Consider the following 21,984-nt stretch of genomic DNA (forward strand, 5'->3'; position numbering starts at 1 on the left):
ACAATTGTTACAGTATTTCTTGTAAAGTAGACAGTCGTCAGCTGACTGCCAGGATGATTGCAGATGTAATCAGACCTGGTCTAAAGGAGGACCTGGAGATGTCAATTAAAGCATGTCGATTTGCAGTTAGAAATATATACAAAATGGTTGAGCCTTCATACAACAAGATTTGGAGAGGGAGGGAGTTGGCTATTGCTGATTTATTTGGTTCTTGGGAAAAAGCCTACGAACTGCTACCTTCCTTGCTCGGTGCAATCCAGATGTCTACCCCAGGAACAAAATACGTAATTGAGCACGAACCATCTACAAAAATGGGCATCCGTATTTTCACCCGTGTGGCATGGGCTTTCGGTCCATGCATTGAATCCTGGCCATATCTCCGACCAGTTATAAGTGTAGATATAAATAAATACATACAAAAAAAATTAACATTCAATATTGACATGCATAACATGCAAACCCAATCAAATATTCACATTCATTCTATTACTTTACATTATTTATACTACATAAACAATTTATTTATACTACATGCAAATAAATCATGCATGTACATTAACTATGGAAATAAATAAATCATTCAACAATTAGTACATGCAAATAAATAAATCACCCAACAATTACTACATGCATACTCAAAAAAACCTACATGCAAATAAATTCCTACATAAACAATTTATTTATACTATAATTACTACATAAACCACAAATAAATAATCCAAAAATTACTACATTCATCTACACTAAAAAAAACTACATGCATCATGCATCTACACTAAAAAAAATTACATGCACATAAACCATGCATCTACACTAAAAAAAATTACATGCACATAAACCATGCATCTACATAAAACATGCAAATAAATAAATCACCCAACAATTACTACATGCATACTACAAAACTTACATGCAAATAAATTACTACATAAACCACAAATAAATAATCCAAAAATTACTATATTCATCTACACTAAAAAAAACTACATGCATCATGCATCTAAACTAAAAAAAATTACATGCACATAAAACATGCAAATAAATAAATAACCCAACAATTACTACATGCATACTAAAAAAACCTACATGCAAATAAATTACTACATAAACCACAAATAAATAATCCAAAAATTACTACATTCATCTACACTAAAAAAAACTACATGCATCATGCATCTAAACTAAAAAAAATTACATGCACATAAAACATGCAAATAAATAAATCACCCAACAATTACTACATGCATACTAAAAAAACCTACATGCAAATAAATTACTACATAAACCACAAATAAATAATCCAAAAATTACTACATTAATCTACACTAAAAAAAACTACATGCATCATGCATCTAAACTAAAAAAAATTACATGCACATAAAATATGCAAATAGACATATCACCATACAATTACTACATTCATCTACACTAAAATTATACTTAAACCATTTATTTATACTACAATTACTACATAAACCATTTATACTACATAAACAATCTATTCTACTTATTTATTCATAATTATGAATTATTTATCAAAAATAAAAGAATTAAACACATACCTAACGAAATTTGTAGATCTGAAGCTCTTTTTGTTCCTCTCTCAAAAATATATAAACTTATGTAATTAAAATAAAAATTACTCTAATTATGAGAGTACAAAAAAAAAAAATATCTGATGGAAGAGAGGAAGAAAGAAGAGGAAGAAAAAAAATGGAGAAGGGGCGTGGGGGAAGAAAGGCTCTGTCTCGCTGGGGGTTTAAAACTAAAGCCCAGACCGTGGGAAGCACACGGTCTTCAGAATTGAAGGCCGGACCGTGGGATGCACACGGTCTTGAATTTCATTTCGGATCTTCTGTGGCAATTTTCGTGCAAGTGTGGACAAATAAAAAAAAAAAAAATTTCGCAAGACCGTGAGAAGCACACGGTCTGGAAAAAAAAAATGCCAGACCGTGAGGTTCCCACGGTTCTTATGGTTTTTGAAAAAAAAAAAATAATCTTCTTGGTTCCCTAAAAATTATTTTTTTAATTATGGTTTCTGAAAAAAATCCATTAATATCTCATACTGACATGGGATGTATTTAAAAAAAAATGAAAAAATATGGCGTGAAGGTAGCCAGATAGGGTGACGAGAGGGTAACTTTTGTCTTTTTGTTTGAAAATGATTCCCTGCGCTCTCATACCTTCTCTAATTCTTTAACAAATTAAATATGTAGTAATTGGAAAATGACCCCTCAACTTTCTTTTACAATTCTGCTATACAGAATTCAAATGGTACTTATACTTCACTTGTCAGACACGGGACTTAATTGATAAATTAAAAACCAAAGGGAAATTTCGTAAATATATATATATATATACATATAGAGAGAGAGATGGGCTACGGTGAGTTGCGAAGTAAAGCGACTATTTTACTTCACGCTCATATATTGCGATTTTAAAGTTCAAAACATCGATCCGAACCATTCATCTTGTTTTCCATATTGAAATGTGCTTGGAGACCAAATTTTACATTTTTTGGAATTTTTTTACTATTTATTAAGCAATTTTGAAAGTCGCTGATCTGATGGTCCAGAAAATTTTACTGTTTTTTTTACTGTTCACAACAAAACAGCAATTTTTAAAAATGCTTAATAAATAGTAAAAAAATTCCAAAAAATGTAAAATTTGGTCTCCAAGCACATTTCAATATGGAAAGCAAGATGAATGGTTCGGATCAACGTTTTGAACTTTAAAATCGCAATATATGAGCGTGAAGTAAAATAGTCACTTTACTTCGCAACTCACCGTAGCCCATCTATCTCTCTCTCTATATATATATATATATTTATGAAATTTCCCTTTGGTTTTTAATTTATCAATTAAGGCCCGCGTCTGACAAGTGAAGTATAAGTACCATTTGAATTCTGTATAGCAGAATTGTAAAAGAAAGTTGAGGGATCATTTTCCAATTACTACATATTTAATTTGTTAAAGAATTAGAGAAGGTATGAGAGCGAAGGGAATCATTTTCAAACAAAAAGACAAAAGCTACCCTCTCGTCACCCTATCTGGCTACCTTCAGATCATATTTTTTCATTTTTTTTACTCTTCACAGCAAAATAGTAATTTTTAAAAATGCTTAATAAATAGTAAAAAAATTCCAAAAAATATAAAATTTGGTCTCCAAGCACATTTCAATATGGATTAAACATCTAACGGTTCGGATCGATCGTTTGGACTTTCAAAATAAAAATACGACGTGAAGTAGAAACACGTTTTACTTCGCAACTCACCGTAGCCTATCTCATATATATATATATATATATATAGAGAGAGAGAGAGAGAGAGAGATATTAATGTGCATTTGTATGCATATGACCCAATATGTATACAGTTCAAATTTGAAATTTTAAAATCCAAAATGTCGATCCAAACTGTTCATCTTGTTCTCCATATTAATATGTGCTTGGAGACCAAATTTTACATTTTTTGAATTTTTTTTACTATTTATTAAGCCACTTTGAAAATCGCTGATCCAACGGTTGCTTACCAAAACAGTAAAATCAGCAGCCACCGTTGGATCAGCAATTTTCAAAGTGACTTAATAAATAGTAAAAAAAAATCCAAAAAATGTAAAATTTGGTCTCCAAGCACATATTAATACGGAGAACAAGATGAACAGTTCGGATCGACATTTTGGATTTTAAAATTTCAAATTTAGACCATATGCATACGAATGCACATTAGTCTCTCTCTCTCTCCACTAGTGGAGAATGTACATTTAGTGTCGCCTCAAAAAACCGACACTAATACTTTAGTATCGGCTGATTACAAAAAGCCGACACTAATACAATTAGTGTCGGCTGTTTAGAATCAACCGACACTAATAACTAATAATTAGTGTCGGCTGATTATAAACAGCCGACACTAATACTTTACTGTCGGTCTTTTATAAACAGCTGACACTAATTGTTAGTTATTAGTGTCGGCTGATTATAAGAACCGACACTAAAACCAATTTGTATCGGTTGATTTTCAGCCGATACTAAAGCTGAAAATTTTCGCGAATAAACCCGCGCACCATTTTCATTTTCAGTACCGCTACTTCTATCTCTCTCGCGCAATCTAGGGTTTTTTCAAAACGCGATTCTCTCGCTCTCTCTCTCTCTCCGTCTCTTTTGTTCTCTCTCTCTCTACTCCGCTACCACTGCCAAGATCTACTTAGCTCTCGGCCGTCTTCCCCCTTATCGGTGTCTCTCTCCCTCCATTTCACTCTCTATTTCTCTCTCTATACCTCGTGCGAGTCAAGAGGCGGCTCATGTGGCCTCGGGCCAGGTGCAGCGTTCCCCGGTGTGGTCAGGCGAAGCGAGATGCGGACGTGTGGGGCTAGGCAAGAGAGGCGGGGCTGACAAGGTGCGCTCAGCCTAGGTGCAGGGCTGGACGGCTGGTGTGGCGCTCTCAGGAGAAAGGGGGCTCAGGTGCCTTGCTTAGTATATTTATCATTAAATTTATTTTATTTCCTCATAATGTTTAGTATATTTATTATTTATGAGCCTAATTTTGCCCCTATTGTTGTTTTCAGCTTCTCTTGTTGTGGTTTGCCAAGTTAGGCACCAGAGACAGTTGTGGCCTCAATTCGCACAAGTCCGAGAAACACAAATAAATTTGAGGGGGGAAAGCCATGAGGTCAACTGTACCCAACTGGTATGGAACTATACCAGGTATAATGTACAAAGAAAAGCCTAGAACATAAATCAGTGAGATACTGGTAAGTAAATCTGAGTAGATAATTACTACAAATTATTGTTTTTGAAGTAAATAGATTTGTGCTTTGCAGGATCGTATCAGAATTGACACATACAAAGCTGCAATCATGCGCTATCAGAATTTAATTGCAGGCAAAGTAATTATTTATCTCTTCTTAAATTTAAAAAAACAATGATATAATAATCAGAATTTAATTGGAAGTGTGAAATTATCAGGTTGTGATGGATGTAGGATGCGGAACAGGCATCCTCTCCATTTTCTGTGCTCACACTGGTGCTAGTCGGGTAAACTAAAGTCACATTAGGTGCATATATTTTTTTAGCTGTGTGCATTTTGTTTAAATTTTAATTTAAAGTCATCTCAAGTATCTAGTCCTAACCAAAACTTAGATGCCACATTAGGTGTGTATTACTATGCAGAGAGCAATGGACAGCTGCTGAACCTGTTGCTCGCCTTGAAATGGCCCCCATGGTTTGTTCTCTCTTTGGATACCTCTTTATACATTTTTTGTTATGAATATACTTTCATAGTGTGGAGGCAGATGCGCAAGTGTTTGTATTTGAGCATGTATGTGTGGTGTATATCCATATATATTGGGATCCATATGCTCGTAGTAGAAGTACTTGCACCAACTTATCTCCAACTTGTATATATTGTTGAATATACTGACAGATGGCCCATGGTGGCACAAATTTCAGATTTTTAAGTGGAGCAAATACTGATTCAAATGACGAATCTGCTTACAAGCCTGACCTTACATCTTATGATTATGTGAGTATTTAAATGGAGTTTCAAAGTATCTTAAGCATAGCTAATTTCGAGGTACTAGTTTCAAAGTATCTTACGAATATTGAATCTAGTTTCATACGTCTTGGTTGCAATTATTTTATTCCAAATGTTTTATGATATTAATAGTTATGATAACATTGTTGAAAAGGTCTTCTTATGATAACATTGTTGCAAATTTGAATTACCGTGTTTTTTCTGATTTTTGATAACAAGGTAAAGGTATGATATGACTGTTTAGATTTGTGCAAGTGTGAGTTAATGTGCAAGTGGAATTGATGGCGCTTTCAGCCACTTGGGTGAGGTAAATTACTTGTTAAATATTATCTAATTCTTAACATATGAAAAAAGAGCAATATGTTTATTGTTTGTTTCTTGAATCTTTGCATTGCTTCTTGTTTACCCTGATTTACCATGTTTCGAGGTGCAGAGGATGCAATTGCACCTAACTGGTAATTCATGTTCTTCTTTTTGACTCTATATTCTTTTATGAGAATATATATAACACTGCTTGTTTTTGTTGTGAAGAGTAATTAGTTATTGGAATTATTCAGGTATTGGAATATATTTTGGACCCTCTCAGAAGCTAGATTTTGAACTTGAAATGTATGGATATTGAATAAAGGAACAAACAGTAATTTTTTTCTTATAAAATGAGGCTTATTTGTAAGTTGTAAAACCTTTTTAGATAGAAATTATGGTTCCAAGTTGAACTAAGCCAAGCCATTGCACATGCATATAGACAACACTCCAATGAGCATCTCAGAACAAAAATTTCCATTTTTGGAATTTTCTATGATTTATAGTGATTTTTTGAAATTTATTTTTAAAAAAAAAAAATAAACATTTAGTGTGGGCTATTTAATAAATAGCCGACACTAAAGGTAAGGCATTAGTGTCGGCTCTTTATTAAATAGCCGACACTAATGCTTATTAGTGTCACATTTTTATTAAATAGCCGACACTAATACTTATTAGTGTCGCATTTTTATTAAATAGCCGACACTAATAAGTATTAGTGTCGGCTATTTAATAAAAAGCCGACACTAATGCCTTACTTTTAGTGTCGGTCATTTACAAAGTATTAGTATCAGCCTCATTAGTGTCGCCTAAAGTCCGACACTAATACTCATAAACAACTGATACTAATTCCAAGTTCTCCACTAGTGCTCTCTCTCTCTGTATATATATATTGAAAACTCAAATATTGAGCCGTAGCACCGTAGCTCTCTATGCTATCCATAGCACCCAAGCCTTACTCTATATATATATATATAGAGTAAGGCTTGGGTGCTATGGATAGCATAGAGAGCTACGGTGCTACGGCTCAATATTCGAGTTTTCAAAATCCTAATGGTCGATCCGAACCGTTCATGTTGTTCTCCATATTAATATGTGTTTGGAGACCAAATTTTACATTTTTTGGAAATTTGGTCTCCAAAAACATATTAATATGGAGAACAAGATGAACGATTCGGATCGACCTTTAGAATTTTGAAAACTCGAATATTGAGCCGTAGCATGGGAGGCCTCTATGCAACCCATAGCATATTAGCCAAATCCTATATATATATATATATAGCGAGTCTATGGTACTATGCATATTACGATTTGGCACCGTGCTACGGCTCTATATTCGAGTTTTCAAATCTTAACGGTCGATCCGAACCGTTCATCTTGTTCTCCATATTAATATGTGTTTGGAGACCAAATTTTATATTTTTTGAAATTTTTTTACTATTTTTTTAGATTTATTGAAAATCACTGTTTTTGGATGGTCTAGAATTTTCAGATCAAGTGATTTTCTAAATATCTAAAAAAATAGTAAATTTTTTTAAAAAATGTAAAATTTGGTCTCCAAACACATATTAATATGGAGAACAAGATGAACGGTTCGGATCGACCGTTAGGATTTGAAAACTCGAATATAGAGCCGTAGCACGGTAACAACCCGTGATATGCATAGTACCATAGACTCACTCTATATATATATATATATATTGTTTGATCGCCTCTTTTGCTAAAAGGTATGATATAAGTATAAAACGGTTATAGTAAATTAAACTAAATTGTTTCTAGTATGCTTGCGAAATTATGACCGCAAGATTATATCACGAATTACTTGGATGCTACGACTTCATTTAACTCATTATTCACTGTTTGGGTTTAAGGTTACATCATCAACTACCGCATATACCATTAGCAAAAAAGCTCTCTATCTTTAGCATCTCAAACATATAATTAAAGTTGAAATCACATCTCAGAGATTGTTCGAGAGTCGTGAAATTTTGTTGAGCATACGCAACTTTGCATATATATATATATATACAACCAGCGCAGTTTTTCTTTGCAATTTAATTCAATTACAAGTTTCAGTAATACCAGAATCTAGTTTAAATAAGTGCACAGGTAATACTGATTGCTGGTCTCTAAACACATGCTTTTTTAAGCCATAGTTTTGATAATTAAGGGGGGTAAGTTCTACAGAAGTGGTACCCGATCAAAGATTGAAGTCATAATAAACAAATGATCTAGGATTAAAATGAAATTGCACAAGAAGATTTTAGAAGAAAAATCATTAGTTGAGTCACAGACAAAGGAATGCTGAATTTTTGTAGTTGATATGTTTTCAATGATTTCAAGTACAAGTAAAACCCTGATAAGAAAATATGAGTGATTTAACAAAACTTGTTCCCGAGTATAAGGTTTCTGGTAGAGATATAACACCCATCCTTTTCTGGGTTGTACTGAACTCTTGTTCACTTTATCAGATGCGAAAGTTCAGTGCCATTTTCTTTCGCTGTTCAACTCCAGTGTATGTGTATGAACACAGTTAGAAAGAATCTTTTTTTTTTCGAGATATTATCATTTCAGGGCTCCAAATTTATATTATCTTCATACCATCTTAACTGTCAAATCTCAAATACGGGTATAGTGGCATGCAGCATGTCGTGTATATTTATTAAGACATATATACAAGGCTGTGGATTTTTTATATGCATTACTAATAAGATCATTATAATTATTATTATTACAAGTATTTTGCTTCAGTCAAATAGAAATTTAGATGATCCATTGTAATAAGTTTTTGCTTAGCTTAATTACTTTGCTGATCCGTTTGTTATAAGTTATATTTCCAATACAAACAATTTGTATTTTTCCTAAAAATTTCCAAAAAAAAAAAAGATTCATAGTTCAGTTAAATAAAATTTTAGATGATATGATGAATCGTAATTAACTTTTTAAAAAAAAAAGCGTGGTACAAGCTACACCCTAGAAATCGTAAACTTGTTGTTTAAAATGTCAGAGAATAAATTAACTTTTTTTAATCTTAATTAACTTGAGAATAAATTAATTATCTTATCGATATGTTCAGCGAATAATACTTATTGTTTAAAATGTTACTTAGAGCATATCCAATAGTGATTGTTTATGGATTGCTTATGCTGATGTGTCAATTGTTTTTGTAATTGTTGGGTTGTATGGCTATTGCTTATTTAGCAATTGTTGGAAATAATTGCTTAATAAGAAATCATTTTCTAAAGATGAGTTGGCCAAATGTTTAATTCTTATTGGTCAAATATTTAATTCTCAATTGTTTGATTGATTGCACCAATGTAAGAGTAGATTGCTTAATTTTTAAAATTTTCATAATTGCTAATTTAGCAATTAATTTCAATTGCTGGATTGGAGATGCTCTTAGTTTCTTGAAAAATTTCATTCAATGTTTCTTATATTAGTCTCAATTATTAATATAATGTTTGTATATTACGGAATGTAACATTCTTCTATTAAAATACTTCGTACTCAAAATCAAAGTAGAGAAGATAAAATTAGTATTTTTCTTATTATAAATTAAGTAGACAAAAATATATTATATATATTATAATTGTTAGGTATAACATCACGCTTTCCGCTACGCTATATCTTCATCTAACAAAATTAAATTTAAAATGTTATATATATATAGAGTAAGGCTACGCTACTTTGTGAATTAAACGGGCTGTTTTAATTCGCGCTCATATCTCTAGTTTCGAAGTTCAAATAGTCGATCCAAACCGTTAGATGTTTAATCTATATTAAAATGTGCTTGGAGACCAAATTTTACATTTTTTGGATTTTTTTTTACTATTTATTAATATGGTTTGAAAATCGCTGTTTTTATTAAAATTCTGCACCATAAAAAACAGCGATTTTCAAACCATCTTCATAAATAGTAAAAAATTCCAAAAAATGTAAAATTTGGTCTCCAAGCACATTTTAATATAGATTAAACATCTAACGGTTTGGATCAGCTATTTAAACTTCGAAATTAGAGATATGAGTGCGAATTAAAACAACCTGTTTAATTCGCACTCATATCTCTAGTTTCGAAGTTTATAGAAAGAGAGAGTAAGGCTACGCTACTTCGCGAATTAAACAGGTTGTTTTAATTCGCACTCATATCTCTAGTTTCGAAGTTTAAATAGCCGATCCAAACCGTTAGATGTTTAATCTATATTAAAATGTGCTTGGAGACCAAATTTTACATTTTTTGAAATTTTTTTACTATTTATGAAGATATTTTGAAAATCACTGTTTTTTAATGGTGCAAAATTTTAATAAAAACAGCGATTTTCAAACCATCTTAATAAATAATAAAAAAATTTCAAAAAATGTAAAATTTGGTCTCCAAGTACATTTTAATATAGATTAAATATCTAACGGTTTGGATCAGCTATTTGGACTTCGAAACTAGAGATATGAGTGCAAATTAAAATAGTACGTTTAATTCGCGAAGCTTGATTACTGTATACCATTGAAGGATTCTAATCTGGTAGAAATGATACGTGGAGCAGTTCTGTGGTCCCTTTGGTTGGATCGCAACAGGATTGTGTTTCGTAATGGCAAAATTTTAAATATTCAAGCTTTAGGTTCTAAGATTATTTCACTTGCTTTCTTTTGGGCTTCTCAACAGAAAACAGATTTAACTGCGTAACTAAAGCTTATTATGCCTTGTGATGTGAAGGACCTATTAGGTACAACGCGGGCTATTTTCATGGGGGATATACATGTTACAATCCTTACGAATGGAGGCGGGACAGCTTTGGATGATAACTATGGAATGCAGATGGTGCCTTGGGAGTCTATGGAAGATGGAGGGTCTTAACTGCTATTTTCAACTTTTATAGTTTGCTGTTATATTTTGTTTTTGTGTGCTTTTCTATTTTGTTGTTTGTAGGTTTTGATATATTGTTGGTCTTTCTGTGGCTATTCGATGATAGGTTCTTTTTGGAAGAATTATGTGGTCTGTATGGTTCCATCTTAGTGGTACCGGTGATACTCTGTAAAATTTTGGTTTTCATGTTAATGAAAATCGGTGGCAATGCCACTTCTCTAAAAAAAAACGTTTAATTCGCGAAGTAGTGTAGCCTTACTCATATATATATATATATATATATATATATAGAGTACGGCTAACGCGCTTCCTCTAGCATATGGGCCGAAATGCTTCCGGTGGAAATTTGAAATTTCAAAATCGAAAAAGTCGATCTGAACCGTTCATCTCCTTCTCCATATTAATATCTGCTTGGAGACCAAATTTTACATTTTTCTGAAATTTTTTACTATTTATTAAGCCACTTTGAAAATCGCTGATCCAACGGTGGCTTAACAAAACAGTAAAACCATTGGATCAGCGATTTTCAAAGTGGCTTAATAAATAGTAAAAAATTTCAGAAAAATGTAAAATTTGGTCTCCAAGCAGATATTAATATGGAGAAGGAGATGAACGGTTCAGATCGACTTTTTCGATTTTGAAATTTCAAATTTCCACCGGAAGCATTTCGGCCCATATGCTAGAGGAAGCGCGTTAGCCGTACTCTATATATATATATATATATATATATATATATATGAGTAAGGCTACGGTGAGTTGCGAAGTAAAACACGTTTTTACTTCACGTAATATCTTCATTTTCAAATTTCAAATAGCCAATCCAAACCGTTAGATGTTTAATCTATGTTAAAATATGCTTGGAAACTAAATTTTATATTTTTTGAAATTTTTTTTACTATTTATTAAGCCACTTTGAAAATCTGAAAAATCCGGATGAACAGTAAAAACAGTAAAAATTTCTGGACCGCTGGATCGGCGATTTTCAAAGTGGCTTAATAAATAGTAAAAATATTCCAAAAAAATGTAAAATTTGGTCTCCAAGCACATTTCAATATGGAGATCATGTTGAGCGGTTCGGATCGACATTTTGAACTTTAAAATCGCAAAATATAAGCGTGAAGTAAAATAGTCGCTTTACTTCGCAACTCGTTGTAGCCCAACTATATATATATATATATATATGAGGAGGGTTCAAATGCCTCTATGTTTTTATGCCTCCATCATGCCTCCATCTCTCTCCATCATTTTCAAAGTTCAAACAGTCGATCCGAACCGCTCAATCTAACCTCCATACTAAAATATGTTTGGAGACCAAATTTTATATTTTTAGGAATTTTTTTACTATTTTTTTAGATAGGTATAAAATCAGTAAATCTGAACCATCTAAAAACAGTATTTTTGTATCTATCTAAAAAAATAGTAAAAAAATTCCTAAAAATATAAAATTTGGTCTCCAAACATATTTTAGTATGGAGGTTAGGTTGAGCGGTTCGGATCGACTGTTTGAACTTTGAAAATGATGGAGAGAGATGGAGGCATGATGGAGGCACAAAAACATGGAGGCATTTGAACCGTCCTCTATATATATATATATATAGGAAGGTTCAAATGCCTCCATTTTTTGTGCCTCCATCATGCCTCCATTTGTTAAAACTTTAATAACTCAAGATTTAAAACTTAAAAGTCAAAATAAAACCGTTAGATGTGATCTATGTTATTTTCTCTATGTGCTCATAAAAAATTATCGCATTTCAATTTTGTTTTTATGTGAATCAATAAGTTCAAAAATCAACGTCTATAAATCATCCAAATTAGTGCATTTTTTACAAGCTCTTGATGACAAATCAAAATAAAATTGAAATGTCATAATTTTTTACATGTGCATAGATAAAATGATGTAGATCATATCTAAAGGTTTTATTTTGATTTTTAAGTTTTAAATTTTGAATTATTAAAGTTTTAAAAAATGGAGGCATTTGAACCCTCCTCATATATATATATATATATATATGAGATGAGCTACGGTGAGCCATGGAGTAAAACACATTTATACTCCACGCCATATTTTCATTTTGAAAATCCAAACGACCGATCCGAACTGTTAGATGTTTAATATATATTGAAATGTGCTTGGAGACCAAATTTTACATTTTTTGAATGTTTTTTACTATTTATTAAGCATTTTTTAAAATTGTTGTTTTGCTGTGAACAGTAAAAATAGTAAAATTTTCTGGACCATAAGATCAGCGATTTTCAAAATTGCTTAATAAATAGTAAAAAAATTCCAAAAAATGTAAAATTTGGTCTCCAAGCACATTTCAATATGGAGATCGTGTTGAGCAGTTCGGATCGGTCATTTGAATTTTCAAAATAAAAATATAGTGCCATGGAGCACCAACGCGTTTTACTTCATGACTCACCGTAACTCATCTCTCTCTCTATATATATATATGTTAAATTATTTAGCCAGTACCATAATGCTAGGATTATTCTTTACTTCTTTGATAATCAGTCAAAGAAGAAAGAATAATTCTTACATTATTTAAGATCAAATTAAAACTTGTAATTAGTCAATTTTGTTCCCATTGAACTATAGTGTTGAAAAAAACTCGTAGCTTGTGGTTCTGAATTGTAGTGTTGAAAAAAACTCGTAGCTTGTGGTTCGCTTGAGGTCCGCTTGAGGTCGGCTCAATAAAAGTTTATAATTAGCTTATTTAATTCTGACTTCCTCATTATTAACGAGCTCGCTTGACTCAGCTTGACTCGGATTGGCACAACTCGTTGCAACTTGCAAGAAGATGAAGCTTTTTGTCGACTCTTCCACCGTTTTAAGTACTTGGTCTCTGGTATTTTTCAACAGATACATTGTTTGAAATCAGCATGACCTTAGAATGAACAAGTAGTAGACATACTGATTCATATATCATATTTGGTATGGTGCCCTTCTATTGTGATAATTATACCATTTTTACTGTTAAGTTGAGAAAGAAAAATTGAATTTTATCTCCGAACGAAAATATCTACAAAATACAGATCACATGACAAGTAATTCTTGTTCGATTTCTTAAGTTCAGCCAGCCTTCAAAGTTTCAAGGTCATAACAGTTTAAACTAGACAGATTGAGTGAAGCCAGCGACCCTGCATTTCAATTTTCACTGTTAATGATCCAACCCTTCTGAATTCTTGTTGTTAGGCTAACTTATTAGAATGTAACAAATGCATAGCACGTCCTTCGAGTAGAAGGAGATTTGTGATAGATTTATTTTATAATGCTGCACAAGGCCGTGTTTAAGAATTCACATCCTCTCCAATACCTGATAAGGGAATCTTTTACAATTACTAGATCTGAATCGTTCTTTTTAACTTGGCATGAATCTCAAAGCCCAAAAATACAGTTCTCTATGGCGACCCGAATCCCAAACCAGTTGAGATTTAATCTCAAACCGTAAAGTGAGGGTGATCCTCTGCAATACCGGAGAGAATACGGATTCAGTGTTTAAGGGGTATGAGCTGAATGTATCGAAGCATACATAGCAAATAGGCTAGCATAAAAAGGAGCGAAACTAACACGAACTTAAACATACTGTGAATTTTTGAATATTTAAACTCAATCAATAAAAACACAAAGGATAATTATATTACAGCTTTGACTTTCTACTAAATATCAATGGTTTAAATAGCGTTTATCGCGAAATAGCGTACGGGTTAAAAAAATCGCGCTATGCTCAAATAGCGGCGCTATAGCGCAGAATAGCGCGCTATAGCGGCGCTATTTGGGCATAGCGCCATAGCTTTTTTGGTCGGAAAACGCTATAGCGCGCTATTTAAAACACTGTTAAATATAAACACAACCATATCCTCATAAATTAAATCAATTCCAATAGTAAATTCATCACGTTGATAAGCTTAGGCTTAAACTAGTTTTACTACAAAAGAAATCCAAGCAACAGATAATAATACATTAGGGGAGGCACCAGACAAATTAAATATTTGGCAAACCACCAAATTATCGCATGGTAAACTCAAATAATATTTGGCAAAACACTTACCTAATTATAACACAATAACACAAACACAAGAAACAATATTAAGCATTGTTCAACTTAATTCAAACAAGGATACATAAAACACAACTTTAAAAAAATCCGGTTCAATTGCAACAACAAGGTTCTACTAACAAGAACAACAAAACCCAAGTTTGATATACTGATCAAGAACAGCTAAAAGTAGTGCAGGCATCTACTTGGATCGCTGCCTCATCTTTCGGCGCTTCCTTTTCAACCTCCTCATTCTCTTTTTCTTCCACTAGTATTATTTGCAAATATCAAAACATTAAGTTTAGCAGTTGAATATAAAATGTTTCCCCAGAACACAAAATTAAATAGCAAGTAAAGACTTGTACTTCAGTAGAGTTGGAATGAGTTATGATCAAATCATGTATCTACTATGAAATTTAATTCACTCATTATTTGAACCAAGAAAGCACAACTAAAACAAACAACAATTTTGCACCATAATCTCAGTTCTCTTTCCAATTCACAATCATATCCAAGCTTAAATGTCAAGTGGTTGGAAAAACAACAAGTACAATAATATACAGCATAAAAATTAATTCAAGGTATTGATGGGAAAAAATAGAAAAATTTAAGATGCAGAAGATAAGAGAGGGTCCAATACAGGTGAGACAGAACCAGCACTTCATAAAACCCAAGTTTTACTTCATTTCTGATACAAATTTCTAGAAAATAGGTGAAACTTTCATTATACAAAGAACCAACGTTAACAAATTATTGAGTAGACTGTTTCAGACAAGACTATCGTATGACAATAAACGTTTCAGAAAGCAGAATATTATCATTTTTTCAACTCAGAATGTAGACATAAAATAACTGAAAAAATTTCCCCACCAGTAGACAAAGCGCAAAAATCTAACAGTGCTGGTAATCAGCTTCCTAGGAAAACAATAATTGGTGCCGAATCAACAATTACACCTCCGAAAAAACACATGCAATGCTTACCCTCTCTCTAGGTTTATAAGTACAAGTGTTTAATCATCCATTTTAAAATGTATGAACCAATCAAGAAGCCTCCAAACATAATCTAATCGTAAAAATAAAATGTTGACAAGTACGACAAAACTGACGAATCTACAGGTTATATCAGCAATTCAAAGTCTAAACCATAATTAATAAAATTGAAACAGAAATGTTAGCGACGCTAAATGAACAGATCAATACAAACCTTTGCCCTCATCGTTAAGATCGAGAAACTTCTCTCTCGCTGTATAGACCTCGCTCTTTGGAATGCGTATCCTCTGAGTTAACTCGAAAAGAAATTTTTGAGTTAATGAATCTCAACTGTCTAATTTTAAATAGAATTAATTCGGCCTCTGCTTATGATATAGAAGCTCTTTTATATTAATTACTGATTTAATCTGCACAAATTTTAAAACAAATAAAATGGTCAATATATTCCCTTTTGAGTTAATACAGAGGATACGAATTCCGCTCTTTTGCTCGCTCGCCGCGAAGTAAGAGGGGAGAGATTTGTGGGAAGAGTATATAACCAGTGCTAGGGTTTTAAAAATAGGGTGGATCTACAATCAAGGGTCTAGATTTGATCACGAAATAACGAACGCCTCACAAATAGAACTACACATCGGGTACCTGTTTTCGGCGTACAGATTTTTAGAATAGTACTGGCCCATAGAAAAAGCCCGAATTCAGCCCGCAGTTGGGAAAGCTTGTGAGAGAATTTGCGCTTGCTCTTCAATTCAACAGTTGAGGGGAAGCGCGCCTCTTCAATGCTCAATCCAACCGTTGATGGGAAGCGCGTTCAAGTATCTGATCAAAATTGATCCAATCCACGCTGATGCATGTGTGTTGCTTCTATAGTGATGTGGATCAAACACACATTATAAAGCGAATCGGAAAATTTTGTGCAAACGTCGAACCTATATGAACAATTTATAATGATAAATGTGTTATTTGGATTCAGTTTGGCAGAGTAGAAAGTTCGTAATTCGGAAATAATTCAGTATAATTCGAGAATAATTTGGAATTAGGCTAATATGACATTGGTGTTATTTGAAACTAAATAACACCAAATCTTAAACCCTTAGATCTGCTTTAAGATTCGTAATATCCGCTTTTACTGTTCAAGCACTTTATTTTGTACGAATCTTAAAGCAGATCTAAGGGTTTAAGATTTGGTGTTATTTAGTTTCAAATAACACCAATGTCATATTAGCCTAACTCAATAATTTGGTCTCACAAGAAAGCAAAACCCTCTCCCCCACCTAAAAAAAGAGAATTTTTTTTTTCACGTTTTATTCATGATAAAATTTGTTTTATTCGCGAATAATTCGATAAAAATTCGGTCAACTAAATATTCACTGTTTGATTCAGAAACTCCACAAAAAAATATTCGCAAATAAAACGTATATATTGTCACTGTAAAAACAGCTACAACTCATCTATAGAAATTAATTTTTAATACACAAACAGATCGAAATCCAAAAAAAAAAGATCAACATAAAAAGCAACAATGCGTGAGACATTAGTAAGGGTGTCAACATGTACGATAAGGGTCAGGTTGAAGCATTTTCATACCCGTACCTGCGACAATTTTTTTTTATTTGTACTTTATCTTTACCCGCTACTAATTATCTTACTCGTATCCTACCCTTACCTACTATGGTTGTCGGATAACGAAATAGTTGTTGCTCGACATGGTGCATTTCTAGAAAAAAAGTTTATTTCCAAAAGAAGTAGTGGGAGTAATGTAATACTTGAAGAAGTTCAAGATACATCACATGATATTGTATTGAATGATGAACAGATAATCCCATCACTTGATGATTTGGCTGATGAGTATATGGAAAAACCAAATCCGCAAATAGTTGAGGAGGAGGTTCAAGTCCAAGAAACTTCAACGCAAGCTGAAGAAGAATTAAATCCGCAAACAGTTGTGGAAGAAAATCAACAGCTGAAAGCACAAGTCTTATGTAGATCAGGAAGGATAGTCCATGCACCTGAAAGGTACATGGGACTACATGAAATATCAGCATCTGACACTGAAGATCCGCTGGCCTATGAAGAAGCTATGAAAAAGGCTTGTGGACCTCTTACTGCAACAATAATGGAGCTAGAGCTCAAGCTAAGGAACCAAGATCGCACGCGAAGTCAAAGCATGTTTTACGGCGTTATCACCTGATACGAGAGATCGTAAACAGGGGAGATGTAAAGATTTGTAAGAGTGACATAATCAGTAACACAGCTAATCCACGGACAAAATCTCTTCCTCAAGTCAAGCATCAAATGCACACTACTTCTATGGATTTGAGACACATAGTGGATTGGCTATGAGATTCTCTTAAGATCTACGAGACCTTTGAGAACATGTAGAGACTTGTATAGTAGAGTCTAGAATGATCGACTCTAGCTTAAGTGAGAGATTATTAGATAGTAATCTAGCAGTCAATCATAATTGTACTTTGTTTATGAATTGGATTAAACTTTTAAATTAATTTAGTATAAAACCAAGTGATCAAAATGAGAAAGTTTATAAATTAATTTTAGTGGATTCATTTATTGATTTTTTTTGTCCACTTGATTCTATACAAAATTAATTTGAAAATTTAATTTTTTTGCATGTAAATGCATCATTCGTAAAGTAGACAGGTTTTAACAGTTCGGATTCATCATTTGAAGTCAATCCGAAATATTTTAGAGTTGAGTTCACAAAGAGAATTAGTGAACTTAGAAACATCCTAGTTTTACTCTAATTATCACAATAGAAGGGCACCATACCAGTTATGATATATGAATCAGTATGTCTACTACCTGTTCATTCTAGGTCATTCTGATTTCAAACAATGTATGTGTTGAAAAATACCAGAGACCAAGTACTCAAAACGGCCTTCCGGCTAGTGTCTTTGATATTTTGCAGAAGTTTCGTTTCATGAATAGGACTTCCAAGTTTTTGTAGATAATTTCAGAAATGGTTTCAACATTTTTGAGTTTCTCGGGCAACAATTTTGGTTACAAAATTTCTCATCAGAAAATAAAACTAAAAGGAAAACGGCATGTCATTCAATCAAATCTTCGAAGCTAGGTTTTTCTTCATCCCTTGCGTCATCTTGACGGATATTGACAAACCCAATACAAGAAGAAGAGAACTTTATAGACAGATTTAGTACTATTTTTGCAAACTAAAATGTCTACCAAACTAAAATCCAACATTATCCAAGCAAAACTTCAAGCTAATTTTCTCCATACTCTCTTGGCTCACTTTCCCTCTTGCATATAACTCCCTCCACAACTCCCCTACTAAATCTTTCCTCTCTAGGTTCCCAAACGCTTCAATAATAATCACATATGTGCTCTCTGTCGGCTCATAACCCTTCATTACCATTTTTTCAAGAGCCATTATTGCCAGATCTATTCTCCCCGCCTTGCATAATTCAAAAACGAGTTTATTATAGTTCTCAATATTCGGCCGAACATTATACTTATCCATCACTTCAAACATCTCCACTGCCTCCTCGTGGAAGCATTCCATACACAAACCATTTACAAAATTTAAGAGGGTTTGTAACTTGGGTGTATACTGTACCTGCTCTAGCTTCGTCAGAATTTGCAATGCCTCGAAGGTGTTACCTCTACAACACAGGTAACCAAAGATCTCTTTCCCATAAAAAGAGCTGAGCTCTTTACCCTGCTTTTGGCGCAATGACTCCAAAATTTTAACTGCCTCATCTACCATCCCTCTGTTGCAAAGGAGGGTGATAGCCCTATATGTGCCAAAGTTGAAAGGGCAGTTCCATCTTTCCATGTTTTTCAAACATTTGTGGACCATGTTCAGCTGGCCCTCTGAACAAAACCGCATGATTATTGGATTGAAGCACCATGTGTCAATTTCGAGCCCATTTATGCCAAGTTGTTCAACAATTTCCAACGCTTCCTGTGTGTACCCTTTGTTTGCTATAGCTAATATCAAACCCTTGTAAGTTATAATATCGGGCATGAATCCTCTCTCCATCATGTCATCTAAGAGTGCCTCTGCCTCACTCCACCGGCCTTGGTAACTCAATGCATGTAATAAAAGGTTATAGGTATTCAAATGATACTTTAAACAAGGGGGCAATACCAAAAATACCTCCAAAGCCTCGTTAACCAGGTTGTCTTCCTTGTATGCTGCTAGAACCCTGTTGTAACATCTAAAGTCTGGTTCTCCACCTCTTAACAAGATTTGGGTTAACACAAAAACAGTCAAGTAGGTGCCTCCCAGTAGATAAGCAGCATTTATCCATCTATTAATAGTGTCTGGGTCCGTCGTTGGTGCAAGTCCTTTCTGAATTAGTTTATCCAAACAGTGCCAACCCTGGCCTGGGTTTAATGTGCCCGCTTTCCGGCAAAGTGACTTTGTCAATTTGTCGTACACTTCTTGATCGAGAGTGCAGCCTCTTTGCTCCATTTCATCGAGCAGTTGGATGGCATACTCGTATGCTCCTATGGTGGTGAGATTTTTTATAATAAGCACGCAAACCTCGTCAAGCAACATACCACTACGGAGCATGAACTCCACAATCTGAACAGCTTTTCTGAACATGCCATGATCGGAAAGCGCGAAAACTAAGGTATTGCACGTAGACGGCGTGGGTTTTTTCCCTTGATTGGTCATTTTTTGGAATAATTGATAGGCCTCAAGGATCCTCTTTTTGCTGCCATTCTTCCTGTTCGGATGGTTAATGGTTGTAATTTCAGGGGACATCTCATCTTCTAATGTTGAAGAAGTAGCGCATACTTGTTTCTTCAGGGACAAAGTCGGGTTCTTTGTGAGGTGAGAGAGGAAGGATGCCTTTGGTTTGGTTCGGCTGGTTTCAAACACAGGTTTACCGGTGCTTGGGAAAGAATAAATTGAGAGAAGAGGAGGCATGGATTCTATTGACAAGAGCAACAGATTAAGAAAGGCAAATTGTCGAAGGACGAAGATTTGTGTTAACGGAATCGATGAATGTGACCTTTCGACCTTTCATGAATTGAAATTGAGAGGTTAGAAAATTAGCGAAATGGGAAGAACACTCGCAGTAACGAATTGTATTTCTTTTATTGGATTTTGGTGACTAACAAATAACAAGAGTAGACAGCCTCTGTCAAACCATTTCAAAAAAAAAAAAAAACAAATAACAAGAGTATTTAGAAAAGTTGGAGAGAGCGAGACAGACAGACAGACAACAATCGCCTTATCCACGCATTTAGCAATCGGCGGCCGGTTCCGGGTAGGGAAATTCGTAACCCTTACTTGAATTTCAAATCGGACCCCTTAAATCAGGTACTGAATTGAATTAATCCGGCTGAAATTAATCCAGATTACAGACCATTCTTTAATTATTGTATCCTCTAATACTTGAGGAGAGACGGATCCAGTTAGGAGATAGACTTGTTCGTTCTCTCAGTTTCACTAAAACTTACATTCATCGTGACTTTTTATGACCTTCAAATTTACTGTATTTATTTATTTTTTGTTGACGTTTTAATTTTTAAAATATACTTCTCAACTCTTAAAAGTTTCTTATTTGCTCTGTTGACACATTTAAGTTAACACTTAGATAAAATATGATTAATTCATAATATATTTTGGGTAAGGCTAAGGTGCTATGGGTTGTATAGAGACCTACGGTGCTACGGCTTAATATTTGAGTTTTCAAAATTCAAACGGTCGATCCGAACCGTTCATCTTGTTCTCCATATTAATATGTGTTTGGAGACCAAATTTTATATTTTTTGAAAATTTTTTACTATTTTTTTAGATAGGTAGAAAATCAGTTGATCTAAAAAATTCTGCACCATTCAGATATTTGGTTTTCTACCTATCTAAAAAAATAGTAAAAAAATTTCAAAAAATGTAAAATTTGGTCTCCAAACACATATTAATATGGAGAACAAGATGAACGGTTCGGATTGATCGTTTGAATTTTGAAAACTCGAATATTGAACCGTAGCACCGTAGGTCTCTATGCAACCCAGAGCACCTTAGCCTTACCCATATATTTTTAGGATTTGTTGATATTTGGTATGAAAACTATTTAATGCTTCGATTCGTCGAAGAGATGCGATGAAGAGATGTATCAAAGAGATTCAATGAAGGGATACGTCAAAGAGATGCATCGAAGAGATGTGTCATTTCGTCGAAAGAATGTGACCTTTTGCAAGAACCTTCTTATCTTTTATAAACATGATGACATACTTCTCATTTGAAGCATCTCGAATACAAAGAAACACATAACA

The 21,984-nt window shown here is 33.5% G+C and overlaps 2 long non-coding RNA genes across 10 annotated transcripts; one reads left to right on the plus strand and one right to left on the minus strand.

Annotated features, from left to right (window-relative positions):
• Positions 1-4,052: 4,052 nt before the first annotated feature.
• Positions 4,053-6,334, plus strand: LOC144572683 (uncharacterized). 9 transcript variants are annotated; one of them, XR_013517777.1, is made up of 9 exons: positions 4,053-4,460; positions 4,565-4,703; positions 4,820-4,885; positions 4,965-5,053; positions 5,151-5,220; positions 5,448-5,520; positions 5,752-5,839; positions 5,966-5,987; positions 6,090-6,334. It is a non-coding gene; the product is annotated as an uncharacterized LOC144572683 (long non-coding RNA). The 9 variants fall into 9 exon arrangements; XR_013517776.1 differs by having other exon boundaries at positions 5,448-5,839; XR_013517775.1 differs by having other exon boundaries at positions 5,448-5,987.
• An 8,438-nt stretch (positions 6,335-14,772) lies between these two features.
• On the minus strand, positions 14,773-16,383 carry LOC144572340 (uncharacterized). Its single transcript, XR_013517714.1, has 2 exons — positions 15,935-16,383; positions 14,773-14,998 (listed from the first exon to the last, which is right to left on the minus strand). It is a non-coding gene; the product is annotated as an uncharacterized LOC144572340 (long non-coding RNA).
• Positions 16,384-21,984: the final 5,601 nt, after the last annotated feature.

This window comes from Carex rostrata, chromosome 20 (assembly GCF_964058835.1).
Source record: "Carex rostrata chromosome 20, lpCarRost1.2, whole genome shotgun sequence".
In the NCBI taxonomy this organism is placed as follows: Eukaryota; Viridiplantae; Streptophyta; class Magnoliopsida; order Poales; family Cyperaceae; genus Carex; species Carex rostrata.